The following is a 26084-nucleotide window of genomic DNA, read 5'->3' on the forward strand; positions in this document are numbered from 1 at the left end:
AATGAGAAGCCTGCGCACTGCAATGAAGAGCAGCCCCCGCTCGCCGCAACTAGAGAAAGCCTGCACGCAGCAAGCAACGAAGACCCAACGAGGCCAAAAATAAATAAATTTATTAAAAAAAAAAAAAAAGAAACCACAGACACTCCATAAAAGTCGGTTGCAGAGTGGGAATGAAAGCCCTGCTTGGAGACAGGCCATGCCGCACCGCCCATGGGGGTCGGGGTAGAGGGGGTGCCTGGACGCAGGGTGCGGAGCAGCTGCCGAAGACCCAAGAGCCGGGACGCGCCCCGCCCCCATAAGAGAGCAAGCGGCAGGGGCCGTGGCATGAACACCTGGGCGGCACCTGGCGGGCTGCGGGGGCCACATGAGAGGCAAAGAGGACGCTTTTCATTAGCGCCCAGGTCAGCAGTGTAAACGGGCCGGCCTGGTGGCAGTGCCGGGCAGGGGCCGGGCTCTGGGTCCCAGACCTCATTCACGGGCACCAAGACCCCGGATGGAGCCGCCTTGCCTGGAAACGTGATCATTCAGAGGGGTTTTCAAACCCTGTAGGCTTCTTGCAGCCTCAGACATGTCTGTTCCTTTCACAAGGAAGATAAGAAGCCACAGGTCAAGTTTCGTACAAGGAACATCTGGGATATGACCCTTACACTGGCCACCGTGTTAAAGGCAGGTGTCCTTTCTCCAACTGACACATTTGAGAGTTCTGAGGTTTCTTCTGTGACGTTTTCCTGAATCGGTTGCTTTTTTTCTCTGCTGTCTCCCCACACGTTTGTGAGGGAACCACACGTTCACAAGAAGTTCTCCTTTGCCTGACTCTCCCCCAAATGCAAACTTTTCAAACTGCAGGTCAGCATCATAGGTCTTAGTGAGTCACGAAATCCATCTAGTGGGTGGAGACCCGCACTTTTTTTTTTTTTTTTATCTGAAATGTGTTTATATTGTAAAATCATTACCATGATAAGTTTAGTGCACATACGTCACCTCGCAGTTACACATTATTTTGTATATGATGAGAGCTTTTAAGATATACTCTCTTAGCGACTTCCAATATATAATAGAGTATTGTTAACTGTGGTCGCCATGATCTATATTACATCTCCAGGTCTCCTTTACAACTGGAAGTTTGTACATTTTGATCACCTTCACCATTTCACGTTTCGAAGAATAAAATGTAAAAGACTAGAATACGGAAAAGATAGAATAAAAAAGAACAGAAAGCATAGTAAGGGTAAGAATTATTTCATGACGATCTCTCCCAGCACTGCACGTGGGGCTGGGGGAAGCCGTGGGGATGTAAAACTGTACTTCCTAGTTTGCGTTGCTGTCAAAGACTTGGAAGCACTGCTGTCAACATGTGCAGGTTCCCTTTCTCCTGGGTCCTCTTGACGCCTATGAGCCCCCCTCGGATACTCCTCTCTCTCTGCAGATGGCTTTGCCCTCCTTAAGGCAGGAGCCAATGAAATGCTTTCCTACTTGATCAGCTCTACAAATGTGAGTCTTCATGGAAAAAGGAAAAGGGAAACAAAAGACCAAAACACAACCACCTGTGCCATTCATCCAAGAGGGAGACGGCCGTGTGAGCAGAGCTCTGGGGGAATGGCTAGACAACCCTCGCCACCCCCCCCCCCCCCCAGCATCTCCCCTGCAGCACCACTTGCGCCTGGCGTGGAGGTGCATGAGTGTGTGTGCTGCTCTAATTCACCTCCCTTCTAGGGCCCAAAATAAGTAACACCACCACAGCCTGAGGGACCAGCCCCTTCCGCATTGTTTCATGGTCTCTGCAGTCAAGCAGCCTCTTCCTGTAATTTGGCAGAAGGGCTGGGGGGGGGGGGTGCTCACTGGTTCCCACATCAAAGGCTGCCTTTGGTGACTGCTGGCCAGGGGAAGGGAGAAGAGGGGCCCCCGTGCAGAGCAGAAGGGAGCAGGACGTCTGGAAGGAGAGAGAAAGCAAACTGCAAAGGTATTTTAATAGATGTGCCGTTTCCATTCTTGGCCCATGTGTTTTTCATTCTGATTTTGGTTACTTTTGACTTGAATTATGGAGCTCTGTCTCTTGGTTCAGGCAACTTAGATGCAATTGCTTTTCTATCTCAAAAATGAATACTGACTTTTGGGGCGGGCGGGGGTGCTGGGGATGGTGGGAAGTGAATGAGACAGAGAGCGTATCTCCTTTCAGAAGGCAGGGAATTTCTGTTTTCCCTCTTCCTCAGGGGACTAGAGAGCGTATGTTTCCAAGAGCCCAGGGGACTTTGACAAACGCAGAGGGTAAAACATTGCATCCTCGTGGAAGAGATCGATGATGCGACGCTGCGGCCCTCCTGCTCAGAGGAAGCAGCTCCTTTCCCCAGAGGAGCAGGACGTAGAGATAAACAGCCTTCCCGCTGCAGAGACATGGCGGACTCATCCCAGGGCTCCTGCAAGCACTTCCTCACTTCTCCTCTAAGATGCAGATAATTATGTTTGTCAAGGGTCGTTGTCATGAAATACGCTTTTGAAATCTTCAAGTGGCTTCTGAATAATTGAAAGTTGAGCTACAATTTCCAGTCTTCAGTGAGCTGCCCCATGGCCTGTGTTGGAGCCCTGCCGCTCTCTTGACCATTCCTAGCATCTGGGTATCAGGAACTACCTAGTTCTGTGGCAAAACACAGAAGTATCCTCTCTCCTCTGTGGGCAGAGATCAGAGATGGGGAGGGAAGAGGGGCCCCAGGGACACCACTGCCTGAGTCAGGCCCATCTGAGCTGCAGGAAAAGGCAAGAAACAAGAGACAGAGAAAATTAACACTCTGATACCGAAGTCCTCACCATGCTTCCCTAGCCATCTTAGGGACACAGTGTCTACTGAGTGGAGAAATCAGAATGAAAAACAGTCACACTGCAAAGATTTTGGTATCTTGACCAATGCAACCCATAGTATAACTGATCCAGCCAATTGTTTTCTCAACCAATCAATCAATCATCAAATAAAGAGGACACAAAAATCACCCCCAAAGACATAATTTGGTGGCTGTATTAAACTGCAGGCCGTGTTCAATGTCACTGAGATTTCTTTCATCTGGGGCATTTTGTTGTCAGAGATAAGTCACCATCTGTTTGGACAAAAAAAATATTGGCAGAAAATTTAATAGTCTTGATGTATTTAAATGGCTGGTGGTTCAGTTTGTAGATTCATGTCTAATCTAGAGCTTTAATCCTGTGATGAAAAAGTAAATCAAACCATGAGGAAACTGTAAATCAAAAAAAAAAAAAGATAGTCTGTCCTTGTCTGTGACCCATTGTTCCATCACAGTTCTGCTTCTTCAGTGGCTTTGTCTTCTCTGAGAAGCTGCAACTATCCGTCTACTGGCCCTGGCCATTCCTGCACGTGTCCACACATGACATTCATCTCCACGTCCATCTTGCCACCCACTTGGGAAAGCCAGGAATTAGTTATGGTTTGTTATTCTTACCAATGACACCATTTTAAAATCCCAAACCAAAAAAGCAAACAAGTTACAAACACAAGCAAAACAACACGTCTTTAAACCAAAACAGGTTCTTCTCACTATGACTTTTCCTTTCTGATCTCATCGTGGCCTAGATCACTGCTGAGCAAGCCTCAGGCTGGGCGACCCGCTCGTGGGCAGCTGGCTACTCATTCTTTCCTGGGCAAGTCCTCCGGGCTGACCCTCCACTCAGCCACAGGCAGGACCCCAAGGGAGGCAAAGAGCTGATGGGGACGAAAAGGTGCAGTATTGAACATGCTCTAAATATAAAAATAGCGTGGTGAGGAACTAGAAATGTCGTTCCTATTAAATCAAAGAAACAAATCTGGAAAACCAGATCTGAGAGGGCTGAGTCCCGATGGCAGGACTGTCGTTTGCAAGGCTGGCACAGGGCCGAGCCCTCTGCAGGGGAGATGCGTTGACCTCACAGCAGACATCAAGGTCATGCCAAGGGATGCCTGCGTCTTGCTGCTTAGAATGCGTTTGCTTTCTGACCTCAGGCACTGGGCTTTCTTTGGGGCAGTTGTGAACCCTCCAACCCAATGCCCAGCATCCTGTGACCAGCGCTCCTTCCCCAGGGTCACCCTGGCCTGTGACCCTGAGCAGGGCAGGACCCCACGGTGGAGCCCCAGGTCACTTGTGCCTAATCAGGACTCTGTCCATGGTGCTCCACAGGGAGCAGGCCATCCTTCCAGCCCATGACAAGTGGTGACACCGGGAAACTGAGCCCTGCTGGGGTGGGCTTTGGCAGCTCCCCAAGACAGAAGGGCTTTAACTGACAAGATGTGTGGTGGTACCAATGGATGTGATTTGGAAGAGCGACAGAACCAGTATTTCTAAATATTACAAAATAACCAGTAAGTAAAAGATCCACTTAAAGTTCAAGACAGACCAAATGGGTTTTAGTGGAAAAGAATATGAAAAGTTTATTGATGTGGTTTCAGATTGCACATTGGAAGTAATCTTTAAGAAACTACCATTGGCCAAGCTTTGGTTTGGTAGTAAAAATATATACCTTGACAGTTACCTGAAATGGCTATGAAACGCCTCTCTTTTCTAACAACATATCTGTGTGAGGCTGCATCTACACTTCAAATAAAAACACATACCTCAAAAGACGAAGTGTAGAAGCAAATATGTGACCCCAGCTACCCAGCTGTCTTCAATTAAGACAGACATGAAAGAGATTTGCAAATATGTTAAAAAAAAAAAAAAAAAGCCACCCTCTCACTATTTGCTTTGTTTTTGGAAAAGAGTCATTTTTCATGAAAAGAAATATAAGTTAACATGTAATGAGCTGATTATTGTGATTTTTGAAAGAATTAATTTTTTGTTTTCTCCATTTTAATTTTTAAATTTTTATTGGAGTATAGTTGCTTTACAATGTTGTGTTACTTTCAACTGTACAGCAAAGAGAATCAGTCATACATACATACATATATCCACTCTTTTTTAGATTTCCTTCCCATTTAGGTCACCACAGAGCACTGAGTAGAGCTCCTTGTGCTATACAGTAGGTTCTCATTAGTTATCTGTTTTATACACAGTAGTGTATATGTCAATCCCAATCTCCCAATTTATCCCACACCCCTTCCCCCCTTGGTAACCATAAGTTTGTTCTCTACATCGGTGACTCTATTTCTGCTTTGCAAATATGTTCATCTCTACCATTTTTCTAGATTCCACATATAAGCGATATTATACAATATGTTTTTAATTTTTAATGTAGTAAAAAATCTATAGGTGTAACTCACAGAAACAAAAGCCCTTTGGGATCCTGAATAATATTAAAGAGAGTGAAGGGGTTCTGAGAACAAAAAGGTTGAGAATAGCTGGTTTAATTAAACTTGAGATTGATTGAATATGATTCCACACACAGAGTTTCAATTCCCTTAATGTTCCTCACCTACCCCGTCGTATGAAACACTGAGTCACAGACTATTTTTTGGCTTAAATAACCTAGATGATTGTACTGTACATGCTGTCTCCTCCATTTCCATCAACCCCTGCTGCTTAATTTGGGGTTAAGGCCGCAGAGAAATCTTTCAGAGGTGCCCGAATCGCTTGTGCTTCTAAGAAATTTGCTTCAGTGACTATTTTTTTGTTGTTGATCTATTTTAGGTACAAATTTTCATTGGGCTTATTTTCCCAACACAGGCTAGTGCAGTTTCCAGAGACACAGTTTTTGTTCTTGCAAACGGATTATCCCACTGCCTGTTGTGAAGCCATTTTCCTTCTCTCTTTAAAAGCATTATTGAATTTTTTTTTAATAAATTTATTTATTTTTTCTAGTTTTGGCTGCATTGAGTCTTCGTTGTTGTGCGCGGGCTTTCTCTAGTTGCGGCGAGCGGGGGCCACTCTTCGTTGTGGTGCGTGGGCTTCTCACTGTGGTGGCTTCTCCTGTTGCAGAGCACAGGCTCTAGGTGCACGGGCTTCAGTAGTTGCGGCACACAGGCTCAGTAGTGTGGCTCGCGGGGTCTAGAGCGCAGGCTCAGTAGTTGTGGTGCACGGGCTTAGTGGCTCCGTGGCATGTGGGATCTTCCCGGACCAGGGCTCAAACCCGTGTCCCCTGCATTGGCAGGCGGATTCTTAACCACTGCGCCACCTGGGAAGCCCAGCATTATTGAATTTTATTATTTAAAGACATTATTTAAACTGTCTTTGCTCTAATAGGAGATACCACATTTTATTATTCTATTTTATTTAGTAGATCATCAATGCACACGGTGCAAAATTCGAAAGGTACAAAAGGAGAAATAATGAAAAGTGGTCCCTCCCCCGACCTCCATGCTCCCGCTCCTCCACAGAGGCAGCTGTGATTGCCAACTAGAGATAGTCTAGACGTGTCTGGTGGGCACGGGTCCTTTCCTTACGCACATGGGGTGGCGTGCTCTGCAGCGGTTTGCACTGCGCTCTTTTCTCTCACACCCCACTTGGAGATTGTTCTGAGCGCACATGCTCCATATGCAGCGAGTCTGCCTCACTCCTTACAGCTGTCGGATCCCACAGTCAGGATGAGAGATTTATTTGACTCTCCCCTGCCTACCAGCATTTAGATGGTTTCCCATCTTTTGCTACCGTAAACAAGGCTTTAATGTCTTTGTACATGTGTGTTTGTGTATAATAAATATATACAAGTACAGCACAGGGCCTGTCATACGACATCCCTAAACTACAGTGTATCGCAGAAGGTGATGTCCTGGGTCCCGAGAGCGACTGGTAAGGAGCTGCAGGGCAAGTAGCTCTTAGCTTAGTCGCTGTCAGCGCAGCTCTGGGGACAGGAGGTGGTCTTCCCTTTAAAAACACAGTGGAAAGGAAAAAAAAAATAGAGCGTGGAAAGTTTCCTTCTGTGACTAGGAAGAAAAATCAGGTTTTATGCTTCTTTTTTTTTTTTTTAATGAAAGCTTATTTATTTATTTATTTATTTATTTATTTATGGCTGTGTTGGGTCTTCGTTTCTGTGCGAGGGCTTTCTCTAGTTGCGGCGAGTGGGGGCCACTCTTCATTGCGGTGCGCGGGTCTCTCACTGTCGCGGCCTCTCTTGTTGCGGAGCACAGGCTCCAGACGCGCAGGCTCAGTAGTTGTGGCTCACGGGCCTAGTTGCTCCGCGGCATGTGGGATCCTCCCAGACCGGGGCTCGAACCCGTGTCCCCTGCATTGGCAGGCAGATTCTCAACCACTGCACCACCAGGGAAGCCCCAGGTTTTATGCTTCTTGATCTTGGAAAGTTTCTGTCCGTTTTTGCCAGGAGGGTGAAGGGAGAGAGGAGCCTTGGAGAGAAAAGGGACGGGAGAGGCTTTGCCTTTCTCTTGGAGGGTCGATTCCTGTGCTGGCTGCGAAGGAAGAGCTGTGAGGAGAGGAGGCGAGCCGACCCAGGAGGCAGCACAACGCGGGCGGAGGACCACAGGCCGTGGAGTCAACCTCCCCTGGTCTGAGTCCTGTCCACACCGTGACCTCCGATGTTGGGCACATCGCTGACCCTCGGGCCTTGGTTCCTACCTGGGTGACCACCGCTGCTGCTTCTGTTTATTCCCATCGTTACTAACCCAGATTCTTGGCCTCCTTAATCAATAGAAATTGACGAGAGGCCAGACAGGAAACTCCGGCAAGGCTTTATTGGGGCCCCTGCTGCAGCACGGGGCGGGGGCGGGGGCGGGGGCGGGGGGTGGGGGGAGTGAGAGCAAACAACAGGTTCCCCTGCTTGCTCCCTCCCTGAGATGGGGACGAGCTGGTGACGGTAGGGGTGGGTCCAGGGGTCGGGCCAGAGGGCTGGCTTAGGCGTTTCGCCCACCCCTTAGGTGTTGCTGTGTGCAGGGGGCATGCACAGTACCCTGCTTTTGTTCCTGACACCCTGTTTTTGCTCCAGGCTCCTCAAAAGTGGCAGTTGGGGTTTTCTGGTCTCTTTGTATCTTTTGGGTCCAGAATTTGCCCGGACTGCGCATGCACGCAGTTATTTTTAGTCCCATGCAGTTTCTTTGTATTTTGTTGGTCAAGGAGAGGTGTGTCCAGGTGCAAGCACCACAGCAAAGGGTCCCAGGTCCCAGCCTGTCTCACTATCGCACTTCTCATACCGCCATCGCCACATCCTCAGTTGCATTGACTTCAGCCTACTGAGGCTTGGCCTCTGTCCCCCTGAAATACATTTCAGAAGCCGCCAACCATCTCCACGCGGCCACAGCCCACCATCACTCCCGGCCACGACTCTCAGGGATATGTCAGTCACTGGTGTACCGCGCTCTCTCCTGGTCCCCCACTGCTGCTGGACAGCCCTCCTCAGTCCTGTGCCTCCTCCTCCGCCTGCCCCGCAAACCCTGGAGCCTCCTGGAACTTGACCTTTGATCCACTCCTCACAACCCACACCCTCTCTTGGGTGACTTACTGTGTTTTTTAACTGCCGTTTAGCCTTCCATCCACATCACCTGCTTTCACCTCCCCCAAGCGTTCATACAAATTTGGAAAATATTTCTATTTGGATGGCTGTCCCCAAAGTGCTTCAGCTTCAATAGGTTAAAACCCAGGAATTCCCTGGCGGTCCAGTGGTTAGGACTCCCCGCTTTCACTGCTGAGGGCTCGGGTTCAATCCCTGGTGAGGGAACTAAGATCCTGCAAGCCACAAGGCCAAAAAAAAAAAAAAAAAAAAAAATCAATAGGTCAAAACTGCATTCATCCCCAACCAAAACTTGTATTTCCTATTTTCCTGATACTGGTACCTTCCAGTTTTCCAAGCCAAAGAAATTATCTTAGACTCACCCTCAGTATTAGCATTTCTACTGAGTCGATATGTTTAAAATTCTTGAAGCTGACACCCTCCCCCCCAGTTACTCCCACCCTTGCTCATCGTACACCTTCTACTGAGCGGCCGCCACCTGTCGCAGGTTGGGTTTCCCAGGAGCAGAGTGTGGGCTTTGTGAGGAAGTGCCCCCCCTTCATAGGAAGTGGGGAAACAGGACAGGGAAGGGGAGGGCTGAGCCGGGACGTAGTTTCAGGTCAAGTCCCAGCCTCAGCCTGATCCCACAGGGATGCGCGTGAGTGTAGACTTTGCCTCTGGTTACCAGACTTGCAGGAGGGGGCTGGGCTTCCACACCCCCCCCCACTCCGGGGAATCCACACAGAAGCACTAAAAGGGATCCAAAGGGACCCCAGGGCGTCCAAGCAGAGGGTCTCCTGCACCTGCTAGATGAGCCACTGGTAGACTTCTACACCTGAGCCAGAGTCGTGTGGCCCAGGGGTCCCCATCCTGTCTGCAGCCCACGGGGCCGCACAGCAGGAGGTGAGCGGCAGGCGAGCGAGCCAAGCTTCTTCTGTATTTATAGCCGCTCCCCATCTCTCGCGTTACCACCTGAGCTCCACCTCCTGTCAGCATTATGGTGAGTTGTATAATTATTTCATTATATATTACAATGTCATAATAATAGAAATAAAGTGCACAATAAATGTCATGCACTTGAATCATCCTGAAACCATCCCCCGCCCCCAACCCCCTGGTCCATGGAAAAATCGTCTTTCACAAAACTGGTCCCTGGTGCCAAAAAGGTTGGGGACCGCTGATGGTGCCAATCAAAGAGCTGAGCAGGGCAGGCGCCACTTCAGCCTTTTCAGAGGCCTCCAGTGTCCCAGCAGCACCCTCTGGGAACTGGCTTCCTTCCCCATCTTAATAGGAATCAGAAGTAGACAAGGGGAGGACTCGTGTTAAAATCCAACATCCCCTCCTGAACATGTGCGCGGCACACCGGCTCATTAAAGGCTCTGAAACATCCTGCAGTAAAGAAGCCTATGAACCTTGCTTAACCTGGGAATGACCCACCTTCTCTGACCTCGGCCTTGCACGCTAGCTCGCTGGTGGGACCTCTAGGTCCCTCATATAAATGGAATCATGCAGTATTTGTCCTTTTGTGTGAGGCCCTGTTACACACTGCCATCTGCAGACCTCGTGGGAGATGCTAGCCCACAGGATAAAGCTCCCTGACGGGGCACACGAGGTTCTCCATGGCCTGGCCACACCTCCACACCCTCATCCCTGGCTCTGCTAATGCTTGACCTGCCACAGGGGCCTCGGTGGCCCATTCATGTCGGCCAACTGGCCACCTCGTGCCTGTCTGTCAAGGCTCAGATCCAATGACATCCCTTCCAGAAGCCTTCCCAGGACCCTATCGCAGTCAGTCAGTCAGTGTTCTCCAGAAATAAATCTCCAGAGATTTATTATAAAAAATTGGCTCGTGTGATTTTGGAGACCAAGAAGTCCCAAGCTCTGCAGGGTGAGTCGACAAGCTAGACCCCCAGGAGAGCCTGTGCTTCAGTTCTAGTCCAAAAGCAGGAAAAATACCGATGTCCCAGCTTGAAGGTCATCACGCAAAAAGAATTCTCTCTTACGCAGGGCAGGGTCAGCCTTTTTGTTCTCTGCAGACCTTCAGTGGCTTGGGTGGGATCTACCCCCGTTAGGGAGGGCAATCTGCTTTACTCTACAGATTCACATGCTAATCACACCCAAAAACACCTTCACAAAAGTCCCCAGAATAATGTTTAACCAAATATCTGGGTACCCTGTGGCCCTGCCAACTTGACACACAAAATTAATCATTAGAGACCGTCAGGTTGGGCTAAGTGCTTTTCTTGTCTTCCCATCACTTTCTACACTTGCACTTTTCCGTAATTTTTTTTTTAACCATCTTTGTTTATAAGTGTACGGTTCAGTAGTGTTAAGTATATTCACTGTTGTACAACAGATCTCCAGAACATTTTCTTCTTGCACAACTGAAACTCTATACTCATTAAACAACAGCTCCCTGCTCCCTTCTCTTCTCAGCCCCCAGCACCCACCCTTCTACTTTCTGTCTCTATAAATTTGACTCCTCTAGGTCCCTCATATAAATGGAATCATGCAGTATTTGTCCTTTTGTGACTGGCTTATTTCACTCAGCATAATGTCCTCAAGGTTCATCCGTGTTGGATCCTGTGATGAACAGGATTCCCTTCCTTTTTAAGACTGAATAATCTTCTGCCATTTGTATCGACCATGTTTTGTTTATCTACTCCTCCACTGATGAACACTTGGGCTGCTGCCATCTCTTGGCTGTTGTGAATTACTTTGCTATAAACATGCAAGTGCAAATGTTTCTTTGTGACTCTGCTTTCACCTCTTATGAATATATACCCAGGGGTGGGATACACTTTCTATATCTTAACCCTGACCCTATGGTATTGGGATGTCGTCTCTACCAAGCTGGCAACCTCCCTTCCGGTCGTGCTAGACTTTAGGCTCTGGGAGCTAATGGCCTGAGCTTTATTCATCTCAGTGGCTTGGTGAGGATGACTCACTCAGCAAACAGCAAGTTCCTGCCTGATAACTTCCTCTTGCACATCCTCTTCAATCCAATAGCTCTGAGAAGGATGTCATCTGAGCTTTTAATATCAAAACAGTGCCAAGTTCCAGGCACAACTTTTTCATTTCAAAGATTAGAATTCTGGGTGATTAGGGAAAAAAGATTCTAACTCAAGCCAGCAGTAAGAGACAAGGGCTATTAAGTTGTGCTCCAAACGAATCTTGAGAAAGCAATGTTACACGTGACACTTAGTTTTCTTTGAAAACTTGCTCTAAATGTGACAGCATTGATCTTTGATAATACTCTTTCTAGAGTGATAATTTGTGTTTATTTTTAAAAGTTACCCTTTTAAACTTTACCTCAAAGGTAATACCAGGAAATTATGCTAATGTCCTTTAATTTTGTCTACAGTTTAAGATATATTGGGTGTCAGACTGCCTTAATTTTAGGATCAGTTTTACTGACTGAAGTGAATGAGTTTAAATATCTAAAGTGATGATATTAATGTGCATGTTTGTCCCCCTAGAGGCCCATTTGGAATTCTTTTATGTTGGTTCACATTACTGCTTGCCCCCCAGCCTGCCCTGCCCTTTACATTTCATGAGGATTTAATAAACAAGCCATGGGTTCAGGGCCAAAACGGTGAACGTTTTGTAAATGATGAAATGGAACTTGGAAATATTAAAATAAAATCCTTCTATGTACTGGTCCCGTGACATCTTACCTGAGGCTGGTTTAACATGCAGCGTGTCAGGGCTTCCCTGGTGGCGCAGTGGTTGGGAATCCGCCTGCCAGTGCAGGGGACACGGGTTTGATCCCTGGTCCGGGAAGATCCCACATGCCGCGGGGCAATTAAGCCCGTGCACCACAACTACTGAGCCTGTGCTCTAGAGCCTGCGAGCCACAACTACTGACCCACGTGCCACAACTACTGAAGCCCACGCACCTAGAGCCCGTGCTCCCCAACAAGAGAAGTCACCGCAGTGAGAAGCCCGTGCACCGCAACGAAGAGTAGCCCCTGCTCGCCGCAACTAGAGAAAGCCCACGCAGCAACGAAGACCCAACACAGCCAAAAATAAATAAATAAATAAATAAATAAACATGCAGCATGTCGCTTCCTGAGATACGCAAGCATATTCATCACCTAAATTTTCTAAATGCTCACCTCCTGCCTTCAGCTTTGTAGCGCTGTTAACTTTTGTCTAAAAGGATCATTCATTTCACTGCTCCTCACCTAAGCCTCTCAGCATTTCTTTCCACCTGTGTGGATGCCAGCATCACAGAAGCACAAGCCGATACAAGAAGATGTGCGTCCCACACGCTGCCCTCGGGCTCCCGGTGCCAAGAAAGCCTCCTGGGCTTAGTAAGACCATCCAAAGTGCTGGTTTCAGACACCAGCATCAACTCGCAGGGTAATGCATGACATGTCCCAGAGGTGAGCAGTGAGAACAGACTTCAAAAGGCCTTGCCCTCCTACATCTGCTGCCAGGTAGAGCAGTGTCTGCTGAGGACTGGCCTGCCAGCCACGTTCCGTTAAAGTGGCCGTGGCCCTGCCGTGGATTCACGCAGTCTAACATTCAGCTTAACCCTCTCCTCTCCATGTCTCGGGACCGGCCCTGGACTCTCCAGATGCCAAGAGGAGAAAATCATTCACCCCTGCAGTTATTCGGGGTTATTTCCCTTCCCGGGGCAGGTGCCTGCTTATCACGAGTACCGTGGAAGGGGGTCGACAGGCCAGGAAGCTAGAAGGTGAAGGGTTCGCCATAAAGCTACCCCGGGTCTCCTTCCAGCTGACAAGCTGCTTCCACGGGGGCACAAAGCCCTCCTGCTCGCCTGTCCTTGCTGGTCCGGCCTCTCCGCCCCCAAATCACAGACTTTGCTTTCAGCTTCGCTGGGGGTAGAGCGCAGTCTGGGGTCCATCCGCTACCTCCCAGCCTGGGAACCGCCAGGCTCCTGGTGTTCCTCTCCCCCTGGAATGTGCCTTCCCCGGGGTTAACTTGGCCTTGGGCCCCGTGGCAGGGACCAGGCAGGAGAAGGCTTGTCCTCCTGGCAGAGATGCTGGGGAGGCCCCGAGAGCCTCGCTGAGTAACCTGCTCCAGGGAAAAGCGCAGCCCGGGCTCTTCCAGGCGGCTCCAGACTCCAGGGGAGGCCAGAACAGACCTGAGATGCTGCAGGGTGGATTTTTTTATCCCCGCTCTGCCTCCTCTTTCTGAGACAAAGAGCCTTGACAGGCGTTAAACAATAATATCACATGATTTGCTAGCGTCCTGAGCAGGCGTCTGTAAGCGCGGACCAAGGGCCATCAGACGCACACAGCTGCGCCAACCACTCCATTCAACAGAGATGCAAAGTTCACCATGAACTTGCGGCCGATCCAAACTGCCAGGTCTCGGTCCCCTTCCCCTTCCCTCGGCTGCTGTCTTGCTGGGCTTAGTGTCCCGGCCTCGCTTGGAATGGCTGGAGCTGAGTGTGAAGCTAAGGGGTAGGGAGATTTGGGGGTAACTTCAGCTTCTTCCCCAGAAACCATCCCAACTGCCAGGCGTCACTGGTGAACAGTGGCCTTATTTGCCGGCGTCCATTAAGCAGCCCCCTCCAGCTTCCCCAGCGGAGGCTCCCTGTCACCTGTTCTCACCACCTTCCCTCCTTCCTTCCCTCACTTCCATCTCTCTGTCTTTCCTGCCAACACTGTCCCTCCGTGCATCCAGGAGGCCCCTGCGGCCCCTTCACTATGTCCCAAGGCCTTTCCTGCCACCATCTCCAGCTGTTTTCTGGCCCCATCGGGAGGGGCCCCCGTGACGGCGGCTGCCGCGGGCTCCCACCCGCGCTCTGCTCCCCCCGCCCCACCGTGGATGCAGAACCCACCTCACACCGCCTCTCCTCCTGGGGTTTCAGGGGGAGAGGGGAAGCCAGGAATCTGCACAGACCGAGTCTGAATCTCAAGCCGAATCCGGCCTCTGGATCCTGACACCGAATTAATTTTTGGAGACAGAGTTTTGGGTGAAGTAGGAAAAAGTAGCTTTATTGCTTTGCCAGGCAAAAGGGGCCACAGCGGGCTAATGCCCTCAAAATTGTGTGTCCCGCCCTGGAGGGAGTGGTGAGGAGTTTCATAGTAATGGTTCAAAGAGGGCGTGGTCAGCTCGTGGACGCTCTTCTGATTGGCTGGTGGTGAGGTAATCGGGAGTGGGCATCAACAACCCTCTGGTTCCAACTGGTCTGGGGTCTCCGTGCTTGTGAGCAGCAGACAGTTAACTTCTCGCACCTGGTGGGGGCTTCAGTGTCTGCAAAACAGCTCAAAGATACTGTTGTGTGCATCCCTTGAGGGGAACCAGGACCCTGGCCCAAGGCTGCACTATTGTTTCCTGACTGCTCCTCTATTGTCTCTGCGTCCCCTCCCTTCCCTGATTAGTAACTGTTTGAACCTGCCCATTGGAACTCAAGGAAGGTCCTGGAGGCTGAATGAAGCCTATTTCCTGTAATCAAGAAATGGGGGACATGGAAAGGCTTTCGTGCCCAGGAGCCCACACCTGCTCCGTATCACATCCACACCCACCTCACCTTTCTCTACAAAACATTCCGCCACATCAGCAGTCAAAAACAAACAAACAAACAAAAACATTTGTTGTAACGGTGATGATGAATCAGGGATGTCAAGTTGACGTCCATCGACCCTCCGACCCTCCGCCTGATCAGCTCTGCTCCAGCAAAGAGACGTGTCCTCTGTGTGCTCCCCGTGCCTGTGAGCAAGAGAGCTCTGTCCAAAATAAGCCACTACTTCTCTCTGCAGCCCCAGCTGGCTGTGGAGGGTGTCCGTCTCGTAAGCACAGGCTGTCACTCTGCCAGTGAACGGTGCTGGTCCCAATCCCAGTCAGGAAGGGCTCTCAGACCCACCTGCTGGGCCCCCATGGTCGCCTCTGGCCAGGTGTGGCTGGCCACGGTCAAGGGAAGTACCAGTTTATCACTCTGGTCCACCTTTGGGAATGTTTATACATCAGTAAGATGAGCCGCACGACAGGCCCATGAATCGGAGACGAGGCGCTGAGGCCAGGAATACGACTTTATTCGGAAAGTCGGCAGACCGAGAAGATCGCAGACTAGTGTCTCCGATAAACCATCTTATCGGGGTCTGGATGCCAGTTTCTTTTATAGAATCAGAGACGGGGAGGCGGTGAGGAAGTAAAGTAAAAGGGCCATAAGTCTTGCAAAACACCTCCAGGAATGACCAGCCTCAGGGAGGGGATGTGTTAATGTCTTTTTTTCTGCAGCCATTCACAGGAGGGCTGGGTTCCCTGAGGCAGCCTATTATGTATGATTATAATAACAAAAGCAACGAAAAGCAAAGGTTAAAGCCAAAGAAACAGATCCAAGGTGGAGTCCCATTTAGCTCTTCCCTATTACAAGTGAAGGAAGAGAATACAGCGCTTTTCCTTCTGAGTGGTTCTGCCTGAAAACAGCCTGGCGGATGGAGGTGAGCGGTTTGCTCCTCTCTGGGCCATGTCCCAGGCCTGCTAGTCAAAGGCGCTCCTCCAGGGTCGGGGCCCCTCTTCAAAGCTCCAGCAGAGTCGCTGTTGGTAAATAGGCCACTGATTTCAAGAAGACGCTCGCACAGACGGTCTGCAACCCAGGCTCGGACAGTTATGGAGGAGGGAACCTGGCTGATTTCTGTGGGAGGGAGAATTTGTTTTGTATGTTCCCATTTGTGTAGATGGAGTTTGCTGAAAGCGTTTAATAGGAAATCAAAATGCCCCAAGTGTTATTTAAAGACACGAATAAGGCCAGTAGGGGGTGAGGGCAGGAGCGGGTCAGGAGGGACCCCCCTCCGCCCCTGGGGAAGAGCAGGAATACCATCCCCAGAGCGGCCACGCTGACCCCTGTAGCCTCCTTTTCAGCGTCCGTACCTGCAGATGCTACACCCCTGGGCTTCCTCCAGGTAATGCAGGAAGCGTGATTACAAGTCCTCGTGTGGCCATCTGGAAGGGCAGGCCCTTCTGCTTTGCTTAATTCAAGCTGTCTGCAAGTTGCATCTCAGCACAGAGCCCTGGTAACTGAGCCGCCCAAAGGGACCACGGGCCTGATTTGTTTGCTGCAAAGAGGCCCATGTGAGCCTGTGTATGGCGGCCTTTTATTATTTTGGGCATTTTCAGGAAACCTGATGTGAATTCAGCAAATATTGAAATATAGAAACAAATGTCCCAATCCTGGCCCATCAGAAGCTCACACTCTCTCCTCTGTTGTCATAAACGAACGAAAGATGAGGCAGTGTGGAATGATGAAAATGAGGCTACTGATGGCACCCCACACAGCCTCCCTAGGCCAGGTGCTTTATCTGGGTTATACAGGGTACACTGGAGTTTGCCGGGCAGAGCAGAGTGAGGAGAGGAGTTGCAGCAGGCCACAGGATGAAAGGCATCTTGCTCCCAGGCTGCAGGAGGACCTGTGGGCGGGGCCTCGAGACCGGCTCGCCAAGGTTCTCAGTCCCCGCGCTCCTGACCCGATAACTTTCCATACACGTCCTTACCTCTCAAGCGTTTCCTTCAACTGATTTTAGCAAGTCCTGGGGACTCAAGGGACCAATATCGATGTAGGGAAACAGACACGCCACAAAAGAAGGTGGGAGAGAGAGCTGAGTCCACAGAAGATTAACAAGGTTGGGGAGCCCGGTTATGGTGAGGCTACCTGCCATGTAAAAAGAGAATTGCAAACTGCTGAAAAGAAGGGGAAAGAAAGAAAAGAGGGAAGGAAGAAGGAAAGGAAGGGAGGGAGGGAGGGGGAGGGGGAGGGGGAAAGGGAGGAGGGAGGGGGGAGGGGGGAAGGGGAAAGCACCTGAATGCCAGGGCAGCTAGATGAACGTTTTGGACATCTGGCGGTTAACTTGCCCCTGGTCCATCCCTGCAGGAGGCGCATGAATAATCTGGTGCAGTTATAGAGTAATTGCTCAGCATCTAACTGTGCAGAAGTTTCCCAAAAAATATTTGTGCAGTGAGGATGGCCTAGAATTTTAAAAGACGTTTTGAGGGGCAAAGTACTGCCAGGAGAGGCTGAAGGTCAGACGATTTAGAAAATCTTTTCCTGGTTTTTGAACAGTCCACTGTTGCAATGATGTAGAAAGAAGCTTGACTGTTCCAGAAAGCTCTGCCATGACTCTCGGGTCCGGTGTCAAAGCACTTTCTGAAATAGGTGGAAGATAGTCCTTAACTTGTTTTTTAGAGGAACGTAAATCAATTTAAAATACAGTTCTTCATCACACTCAAATCCACACCATGGTGAAGAACCATCCACGGGAGACATTCCAGAAATCTTTCAATTATTGATTAGCCATAACAGTGAGCTGAATAAAAACTAGATAATTAACCCTTTAAGGTAAGAAGTGAGGTGGTACATCCTTTGTCTCACACGTCAGGTGAGGTTGAGGGTGTCTGTTACCTGTGGCCATACCGCTCCGTCAGAGGTCCTGGCGCCCAGGCTCTTCCTGGCTAGACCACCAGGTTTTCTGTTAATGACCCTGATTTAGGGGGAAATAGTACAAAAGGACTTTGGTGACCAGGAAGAGAGATGTTGGGATTTTAAAGTTACAGGGTTGACTCATAAGGTTACTTCACAAAGAGTAACTGCGATTTCAGTGTGGTTTAAAATCAACATTCTGAGAAATAAGTGAAGCATGAAAATCTCCTTTATCAAGGATGCCAGGAAGGACTGTCAGAAGACCCAAACACGGTTCCTTTAAAACAGGATTTTGCCAGGTTTGCACAGACCTGGGACATTTATGTGTCCTTTAAATGGATTTTGGACTAACTGACAGGGAGAAAAAACACAAAAAAACTGCTGGCAAGCAGAGAAGTGAATTTACTGCTACAGAAAAGGACTGGAATCAGAGACCAAACGATCCCAAAGAAAAAGCAAGAGGCAGAGTTTTTCTGGGCCCACAGTAGAAATAGTTTCATCTGAAACAGCCCAGCGTTTCCTGATCTGAAACAGACCCAAAGGAGCTGCGGTGGGAACGGCTGCCGTTCATTGGACGTTAAGCCACCGGACAGAACCGTTCCTACTGACTTAGCAAAGGCACCCTGGAAACTTGTGTCAGATACTCAAATATGCAGGAACCAACGATGGGAAAGTCCGGGATCCCAGAGCTGCTTGTGGATTTGACTCCAAGTCAGATGTGTTTGGAGGTTTTACACACTGTTTGCACCCAGTGAGTCAAAGTTTATGGAAAGGAGCACGAAGAAACGGGATGTGGAAACTCTGCATCTTGAGGAGGAACCAAGCACCTTCCCTCCAAACCAGAGCGTGCGGGGCAGGGGCAGGGCCAGGGTTTGTCTTTTGTGAGGGCTGAGCTTTTCCTGAACGTCCACCAGGCACAGGAACAACACCTGGGTCCTTCACGAGAGAGCGATCGAGCCATTGTAACCAGACCAAGATCTTTCTGTGTGCCCTGTGAGCACCCTGCCTGCCTGGCCGGCTCCCACACGATCTCCTGCGCTTTCAGTAAGAGGGAGCGCAGGTGTCCTGAGCCCCCTCCCCTCCCCTCCCGGGAGCCCCGCCGGCCTTGTGATCTGAGACATTCCCTCCCTCTCCAATCACGAGGCAACTACGGATGATTACCTCTGAATCAGGGTCAAATCATCCACCGGCTTCCTGCCCAGGGTTGGAGTGGGCGGAACGAACTGCCTGTGAGAAATCCTCTCTGCAATGGGAGAAAAGTGTTCTGAAGATCTCCGCTGAGATGGCGGGGTAGGGTAACCAATCCTCTCCTCCTGGCGGTGGTGAGGGCCCGGGTACCCGTGGGTACCCACCACAGGGGTCTGCAGCAGGCCCACCCTCCGGGCAGCTGGCCCTCCTCTCAGGGCCGGGAAGAAAGAGTTCAGTTTCAGCGTTTGTATCACTGAGAGGCGTCTGGAACTTCTTGTCCTGTAAGGTTTCTACCTCGTGCCTCCCTCACAACAAGTGTCCGACAGCCTAAGTGATACTTGCAGTTGGATCTGAGTCCCTGGGCCTGCTCTGTGATTAGTCTATCCTCATTCCCGCCCCCATAGAAGCTTCTGGTAAATTATTGAGTCCAGAGAGGGAGTCCCTGGCGGGTATTTCACCTCAAAGCACGATCAGTCATCCGCATTACCTGGAGCGCTTTGTGCATACACAGAGCCGGCCTGAGAACGTTTTCTCCTGCCACGTTTCGGGCGATGCTAATACTTCTGGTTCCAGGTCACTTGGAGAAACACTGGCCTACCCCACAGAGCCTTCCCTTTCTTTCCTGTTCTCCCTGAACCTCTCCCTGAAACCCCCAACAAGAGGGGAAGGAGCCACTAGGGCGGTGTTGGCTGGTGCAGGAATTTCAGGAGAATTGAAATAAACTAGAGGAACTTGGGTAACCCAGCAATATTGCCACTGGATCCCTCTCCCAGGAAATATAATTTCTTAATCTTTTTCCTTCTGTGAACTAGACTTGTATCTGTAGCAGAGAATTTTTCCCTCAAAAAGACCATCTTTTATCTTTAGAATAGGATCTAAACTGTAATCCTTCCTGAAGAGAATTGTGTTTCCTGCTTTTTCTTTGTTGAGATATAATTGACTTACAACATTATATTACTTTCTGATGTGCAGCGTGATTTGAGATTTGTATATATTGTGAAATGACGAGCACAGTATGTTTAGCTAACATCTATCACCTCAAATTTTTTCTTGTAAACAGAACTTTTAAGATCTGCTCTGTTACAACATTCAAGTATACCATACAGTATTGTTAACTAGTCACCACGCTGTACATTAGATCCCCAGGACTTATAACTGAAAAAGAAGTTTGTACTGTGTAACCACCTTCACATTTCCTTCTTATTCAGATTCATCTCTCCTTTACCCACAGAATAAAAGCTAATACTTACTGAGGGCCTACTAGGTACCAAGTGTGTACTAGTGGTAAGCGGTGTATATGCAGCGTGTCAAAGGATCTTCCCAACAATTTTGCAAACGATATGTCATTGGCCCATTTTACATATGAGCAAACTGAGGGTTAGGGAGGTTTTGTGTTTACCCAGGGCCACAGAGCTAGTCACAGGTAGGACAAGGATTCAAATCTGGGCCTGATTCCAGAGATCGGCTCTATTGCTGCAGATACTTATATTTTCTATAGTATTCCATCTGCTATACTATGAAATAACCTATTACAAAATGAGAGACATCACGTATTAAACAATTCTTCTGTGATCCAACCATTCATTCAAATTCTGTATTTAATAAGTGCATACTATGTGCCATGCCCTATAGTTAGGTGCTGAGAATACAGTTGGCCTTCTATATCAGTGGGTTCTGCATCTGAAAATTCAACCAACCTCAGATGGAAAATATTGAAAAAAAAAAAAAAATTTCCATAAAGTTCCCAAAAGCGAAACTCGAACTTGCCAGACTGGCAGTTAGTTACATAGCATATACAACTGTTTACATAGTTTATGTATTATACGTAATCTGAGATGATTTAAAGTATACAGAAGGTAATATGCAAATACTACTCCATTTTATGTAAGGGACTTGAACATCCTTGGATTTTGGTATCCTCAGGGGTCCTGGAACCAATACACCTCGGATACAAAGAGACAACTGTACAGTGATGTACAGGATAGAACTTTACACAATATATTTTCCCAGAACGTCTAGTGAACTATTTTTTTAGTAGTTTGTCCTTTGGTTAAAATTGTTCAGAAAAGTACATATGTCATTAAGCTCAGAAGGCATTCCGCCTTCCTCTATTTGCTTTCTAGCAAACCACTTTTGACTTTCTAAAAACTCAGTTTAACAAATTTGTTTCCTATTTTTCTTAAAGAAGGAGCATGTGTTGCTTTAACTTTTAAAATACTTTTATTTTTGAAGGGACAATACATACGTATAGCTCAAAATTTCAAAAAAAACGAAGGATTTACAGTAAAAATCAGTCTTCCTTGTACTCCTGACCCCCAGCCACCCAGAACTCCCCAGAGGCAACCACTATTATATGTATATATTGTCCTCCCTCTTCCTTTCCTTATTAACACAAATGGTTGGTTACTATTGCCAAATTAATAAATATACTTACCTCATTCTTTTTAATAGCTGCATATAGAAATAATTCTAAAATGTACCATGTGATATTTAATTAGGCCCAGTTGATGAACATATAACATGGTCCAATGTTTTGCTATTACAAACAATTCTACAATAACTACTCATGTATGTATATGAATTTACGCATGAGCAAGTCTACCTGTAAGTTAATTTCCTTTAAGGGGAAATGCTGGGTTAAGGGGAAATGATATGTGCATTTGTAATTAAAATTTTTTTCATTACTGAATATTTCAAGCATTCAGTAAAGAAAGAGACCAGTATCATGAACTTCTACCACCTTTCAATGGTTACCATTAATCTGTGGCTGATACTATTTCATATACATATATATACCCTTCAGCCCAAATTATTTTGAAACAACCCCAGACATAATGTTTTTTCATTGGTAAACATTTTGGTATTATTTCTGAAAAGTAAGGGCTTTAAAAATGTGTGTGTGTGTGTATAATTTCATTATCATGCCTAAAATAAATTAATATTAATTTATTAATGTCACCATGTGTTAGTGTTACACTTCCCAAGATTGTCTCAAGAAAACTTATTTTTCCAATAGTTTGTTCTTTGATTCAGAATCTAAGTAAGGTCCATCCATTCACTGCAGTTGGTTAAGTCTTTTTTTAATCTATTGGTTTCCTCCTCCATCTCTCTCCTTTCTTTCTGTCTTCTTCTTTTTTTTTTTCCTGAGTGATATTACTGTAGAAACTGAGTGAATTTGCTTCCAGAGTCTCCATTTTGCTGATTACATCCCAATAGGGTCATTTAATATGTTCCCCTATCCTTTAGGTCAAAGGAAATATACAAAATTAAACTGTAGAATTTCTTAAAATAATAAGAAAACAACATATCAGAGTCTGTGTGGCATAACTGAAGTAGTTATTAGAAGAAAATTTATAGAACCAAATAACTATCAATTAAAAAATTAAAATAAATGAATTAAACATTCAACTCAGAAAGCTAAAAGAAAAAGTAAAATAAAATCAAGTAAGCCAAAAGAGAGCGAAAAGAAGATAAATGCAGAAATGAATGTTTCATTATTTTTTCAACTTGTTTTTTACAAACTGAAACTTTAGGCTCATCATTTGAGAACTAGGAGATCATTTTGTAATTTGCAACTAAATAGACAACATACCTAGGTAAGTGTCAGAGGGAAAGGCTTTTCTACACAGTTTGCCCTGGATTTCAAGATAGGGCCTGCTTTGACTGTCAGTGGGAAATCAGGTCCGGAGCCCACACTTCCGTTCTTGGTGAGAAGCTGCAAGGTTCAGGCAGGAAGCAGGCGAGGCAGAGTTCTGGGGGCTCAGGTCTGGGGCGAGTCTCAGCCCCTAGGGGCCCTGGAGTGACTGATGGGACTAGGGGTACCTCCTCTCCTGCGAGATAACAGGGCTTGGCCTTGACAGACTCCAGGTCAGATGGCAGCTGCCATAATTATTGCTCAGCAGGCCTTGAGCAAACCTCTCTTGAGCTGAAATTTCTTCATCATAAAACGGGGGTATTATTAACCTCTAACTTTTAAGGGGCGAGAATCCAATGAGATGCCCGGTAGCGCTAGATCTCAGTAGGTGGTAGCTAATAGGATGGCGCTCAGGTTCTGTGATTCCGTGATGGAGGCCCATGGGGGGCCGCTGAAACATCACGGGACACAGCGCATCAGAGAAGGGAAAGCAATCAGAGAGCTTCCCTTCTTCTCTGAGGCCCACTGATGCTAAACGCGGCACGCCTGCCCACGGTCCTTCTGCCCACCTTGCGCCCCGGCTGCACGCGGAGGACGTTTCCATCCCGGCCGCCGTGAGCTCTCCGCCTCTGACCCGCCCCCGGCCGGGCTCGGGGGCCTGGGCTCTGGTGTGGGAGGCGCTTTCTCCTCCTCTGCTAGGTCTTCCCGGCCCGGAGGGGGCCACAGAGCGTCCGAGGAGCCCTCGGCCTGGAGTGCGGGCGACTGGTCCTTCCCCTCCCCTCCCCAGCGGGACAAAGACCCGGCCTTCCCCATTCTTCCTGCCATCGGCCGGCTCACTTGGTGGCAGAGGGGCCGCGGGGGCCGCAGAGAGACGCCCCCCTCCGCAACCCCCGTCCTCGGCGCGCCTCCCGCTCCTCCGGACCCGGTAAGTGGCCGCCCCTCCGCCGCGCGTCCCCGCACCTCCCCGGTCGGGCCGCCGCGCGCTCGGGACCCGGCGGGAGCCCCGGAGCCGGCGCCCGCGACGCCGCAGGACGGAGGAAACGCCCGCGGCAAACAAAGGGCCGGGGTCCCCAGCGCCGCCCCGGAGCCCAGGAGCGCTCGCCCGCCCGGCAGCGCCGCCCGCGCCGCCCGGCGAGCGTCTCCTTATTTGGTCAAATGACACGCGGGGTTCTCCGGGCGGGGCGCGCCTCTCCCCGGGCCCAGCCGCCCGGACCTCCGCTGCCATCCGCCGTCCGCGAGACGCCGCGCGGTGAGTGCGCTCCAGCCGGGCCAGGGCCAGGGGGCCGGCAGTGGGGGCCGGGGGCCGGGGGGGCCGGGGGCGGAGGAAGACCTGGGGGACAGGGGAGCCTGGGCGGAGGGGGACCCCGGGGCAGGGGAACCGGGGGCGATGGGGACATCTGGGGTGGGGACATCTGGGGAGGGGGTGCTGGGCAGTGGGGGGACAGGGGAGCTGGGCCACGGGGACACCCCGGGGGCACCTTGGGTGGGAGGGACCCCGCCCCATCCCGGAGGGAGGAAGACAGCCGTCCTCCTGGAGAGGAGGGTCACGAAGCCAGTGGTCCCAGAGGGCTGGGCGCCCAGGCTTTTCCCTGCGGTAGGAAGGAGTGGAGCTTGCCGGTGGCCTCAGGCATCGACCCGTGGGGAAACTGAACTACTGAACCACCAGGGTTAAAAAAAAAAAAAGGGGGGGGGGGCTTGTTTTAGACGAACACAGTGGTAATCTTAAACTGTACTCGTGTGATACCTTAGCATACCTAAAATTGCAGGAAGAGAGTGTTAAATGTTTTATTGACAAATGAAGAGAGTTCTCTTTACTTTCTGATACCCATTTGGGTTTCCGTTCCCACCAGTCTAACCAGGTTAAATGAGCTGCACTGGGGCACTTAAATCACAATAAATCACAGCTGGGGCTCACAGCCGGAGAACTCTGTTCAGAACCAATGCCAAATACTTCCCAGCCCTTTGGCGCTAACTCCCGCTTATGTGTGTTTTGTAATAATACGTTGGAGGGAGAGGCTTTGGTATCCTGAATGTGATTTCGACTAAAAAACATTTGGGGCAAGTCTGAGAAGTACAGGAATTCCTAGGCTGCCTGTTAAACTCCTATAAAAGCAAACAGTGAAGAACATTTTATTGTGCATGTATATGAATTTTTTCACAGTGTTTTTCATCCTGAATTTTTAAGGCTTATCAGTTAATATTATAGAATGGGGTTTCTTCAGTGTTTGTTATCCTGGCGTGCCTCAGTGCTTCTGCACAGCTGCATGTTCAGAGGGCTGCGTTGGCTTACCACAGGCCAGGCAGTGCCAGGCACAGTGGGGTAGGCTCAGGTACAAACGTGCCACGAGGCAGGTGTGGCAGGTAGCCCGTGTGCTTGGGCTGGAGCTAGGCTGCCTGAGCTTACGTTCCCGTCCATCAGCCCCGAGCGGTGCAGTCTTGGCCAAGTCACCTAATCTCATGGTGCCTCAGTTTCAACAGCTGGAAAACACAGATGAGATGGTGGCTTGCTTGCAGGGTTGCTATAAAGCCTGCACATCAGAAGCAGTGTATACAAATTGGCTATTACCCTCGTTTTTACAGATACACTGAAGCACAGAGAGATCAAGGTAACTTTTCTCAAGGCTTTCCAGCCTAGAAATGGTGACCCTGAGAGGTGACCTCAGGCAGCTCTTAACTTGAGAGGCTGAGTTCTAACCACTAAGCTATGGCGGATGCACCCGAACGTTTCAGTGAGGCCTTAGTCTGCATACTTTCACCCAAGGTTGTTGTTAAACCACTTCCAGTACTGAAATGACTCTAAATTGTAGACAAAAGGGCCCACCCAGCAGGATATTGAAAAAAATCAGACTGGGCTCAAGAGGTCTGGGTTCTCTTCCTGGCCGGCACCGAGAGCCGGTTCCCCAGCCTCTGGAGCTCAGGCTGCCTCGTTATCAGCAGGGGGCTGGAGTAGGCAGGTAACTTACCTAAGCTGCTCTGACTCAGCGCCAGGAGATACCCAGTTCATTGGATACATTGGATACTTCCTGGGTGGTTTCCTCAGGACAGTTTTATCAGAGCCACATTGGTCCCGTGGACTAATTTACTGAGCGGTCCCTTCCTGAAGATGACCAACTTGAACTGAACGCACAAGCCCTTCTCTAGTGGCTGAGAGCCCAGTCTTCCGGAGTCCAGCCTCCATAATGATATAAGCCAATTCCTAATATCAATAATAAACCTCTTCATATTATATATATATATATATATATATATATATCCCCTTGGTTCTGTTTCTCGGGAGAACCCTGACTACTACCGTTCCCCAGTAACTTTGCTTCCCAGTTCTCCCCACCAGCTCTCAGTCTTGTTTTTTTTTAAGATTCCACCACCCCTTTGCTACTGGTGGTCCTCACTTTCCTTTCGCTGTAAAATGTGCTTGCCCACCCTCTTGGGTCTCTGATGAGAGGTTCAGGGCAGCCTCTGGTCTGTGCATCTTTAGTCCACTTCTCATAGGTGATTCTTACACACTGAGTTTGGACATCACAT

General features: G+C 49.0%; 1 protein-coding gene across 3 annotated transcripts in view; it reads left to right on the plus strand.

The window, feature by feature from the left end:
* FHL2 (four and a half LIM domains 2) overlaps positions 1–26084 on the plus strand; it is a 55650-nt gene that overhangs the window by 7924 nt on the left and 21642 nt on the right. Inside the window, exon 1 of one of the 3 annotated variants that reach the window (XM_059943317.1) lies at positions 23194–23487. The exons of 1 other annotated variant lie outside the window; for it this stretch is intronic. The gene's annotated coding sequence lies outside the window, so the exon portion shown is untranslated. Of the gene's footprint in view, positions 1–23193; positions 23488–23711; positions 23812–26084 lie in introns of those variants that run through there. One more of the 3 variants, XM_059943316.1, reaches the window with a different exon arrangement.

This window comes from Balaenoptera ricei, chromosome 13, assembly GCF_028023285.1.
Source record: "Balaenoptera ricei isolate mBalRic1 chromosome 13, mBalRic1.hap2, whole genome shotgun sequence".
Classification (NCBI taxonomy): domain Eukaryota; kingdom Metazoa; phylum Chordata; class Mammalia; order Artiodactyla; family Balaenopteridae; genus Balaenoptera; species Balaenoptera ricei.